We start from the raw sequence: 2500 nt of genomic DNA, 5'->3' as shown, positions 1-2500 counted from the left end.
ATGTTTATATATATACATATATAAATATATATATATATATATATATATATATATATATATATATATATATATATATATATACATATATAATCTCTACATTGAACCCCTATATAAAAACTAACAAGTTTTGTCTCTCATATTATCCAAACATCATCAAGGGTATTTATAGAAATCATATACAGTAAATTTCGCCTCATAAACTTTAGGTAGAGAATGATACAAAACTTATCTTTTTTTCAGCAATGTAAAATACAGAGCACCGAAGAAGCTATGAGTATGGCTGAAGGGATGCTTTCTCCAAATAACAGCTAAAGTATAATATTGTCTTTCTAAAGTAAACCCATGATTTGTTAAAAAACATATTTTCTATATTATTAGCAATTATATACAGATTATTCCTTATAACTAGGTGTCATGCACAGATATATAATAAAATAACAAATCATTTCCTTATGAATGTAATACCTGGAGATACGAGAATATTGCGTTCCAGAACCAAGATCGCATGTCACTTTACTTGTATTTCAAATCAATTTTTTCCTTATAAAATACTTGACAAAAAATCCGTTCCCACTCTGTTAAAATCACCCAAATCAATGATATAATCATAAAAACATGTTTTTAATTGTTCATATTCCCAACGTACACTCACAAAATGACCTAAATGATTTTTCGTCTGTGATCTGCAATGAAATGTGGCGCTCATATGGAGATTTCATCTTCGAGACATACAGTAGCGGTTAATGGCGGCGTTTGCGGAGGAGAGTGGGAGGGAGGAAATGAAGAAAAGAGTCTTAAATGGTACATTTTTGTTACGCTACTTACATTGTTGCTTAAACAACGTATCTTAACAGTTGAACATTAAATCTACTCAAGTGAGATTAGCTTGCATCTACACTTACTTTTAAAATAAATTTTTATCCTACGTATCTTATTTTCTATCTTTCTTATTCTCATTTTTTTTACTGTTTCTCACTTGTCCTAGCTCTTTTAGTCTCGCTTTCACCTTCACTTGTTGTGGGCCTTTTGAAAAAAAAAACCTATTGAAGGAGGTTAGTTTGCGTCTTCCTTTCAAGATGTTGTGGAATCGACGTAGGCAAGTGTTGTTGTAATAAGCTGAAGCACAACCACAAGGAAATATGACCGGGTGTCTGCTATCTACATAATCAGACACATCCTGTCATATAGCCCAAACTACTTTAATCTCCTTCGAAGAAATGAGTTCCACCAGTTTCGCCTCCTCCTCGCTACTGAACTCTTGCAACACTTCCGTATGTTGCATCTTCTGAAGCTCGATCAATTCCTCCATCATGAGGTCTTGTTGATACTCCTTGACAAGGTGGTTCCCGTTTGCCTTATCTACCTCCAGACCCAGGACCTATCAAAGAGATACGATCTCTTCCAACGCAATAGGTTTGGGGTCAGGCTGTGGTACATTGAACCTTTTGATGTCCCATTCAACTACGGAATCTGGACATAATTTTTTCCACGCTGAATTTATGGTTCTTCGTGTTACATCTTGGCATGCTTCATCAATAATTTCCAAGCAATGAGTAATATTGCAGTGGCCCTCCCAAGAAGCATGAAGGGTGAGATTGGTGTTGTCTTTGACATCGAAGCAAATCTTAAACCAATGCATCGTGTAGAGTTTATTGAAAGTGGAAATGACCTGTTGGTCCATGGGCTGGAAGAGTGGCTTGGTGTTGGGAAGGAGAGAGAGGCATGCTGCATCAATAATTTTCAAGTTATGAGTAATACTGTAGTGGTCCTTCCAAGAAGCATGAAGGGTGAGATTGGCTTTGTCTTTGACATCGAAGCAAATCTGAAACCAATGCATCGTGTAGAGTTTATTGAAAGTGGAAATGACCTGTTGGTCCATGGGCTGGAAGAGTGGCTTGGTGTTGGGAGGGAGATAGAAGACCTTGACGAACTTGAATTCCTCAAGAATTGGCTTTTCAAGACCAGAAGGATGACCAGGGGCATTATCTGGGATCTAAAGACATTCCAAAGACATTTCTAAAGACATTTTTCCAAAAAATACTGTTTAGCTGCTGGACCAATACACAGATTAACCCAGTATGTGAAGAACTATCTCGTAACCCAAGCCTTAGGATTTGCCCGCCACATGACTTGAAATTTTTCTTTCAAGCTCTTTTGCCTCTTGAAAGCACGTGGGTTCTCTGAGCGGTACACCATCAGTGGCTTGACCTTACAGTTACGCTGGCATTGGCACACAAGGCTAATCATCGATCATTCATGGGTTTATGACCTGGCTGTTTCATCTCCTTTGCTGTGCTGAATGTCCATCTGGGCATCTTCATCCAGAACAGGCCACTTTTATCACAGCTGAGGACTTATTGAAGATGTAGTCTTCTTCAGCGACAAGTAAGGAAATACATTGGACGTACTACTCCTCAGCTTTCACACAAGAACTTGCAGCTTCCACGTGTCACACAAATGACTGTAATCCCGGTTTCGTTTTTGAAGTTAACAAACCAGT

This window comes from Palaemon carinicauda, chromosome 16, assembly GCF_036898095.1.
Source record: "Palaemon carinicauda isolate YSFRI2023 chromosome 16, ASM3689809v2, whole genome shotgun sequence".
Classification (NCBI taxonomy): Eukaryota; Metazoa; Arthropoda; class Malacostraca; order Decapoda; family Palaemonidae; genus Palaemon; species Palaemon carinicauda.
The sequence above is the reverse complement of the archived record's forward strand: the minus strand, read 5'-3'. Positions refer to the sequence as shown.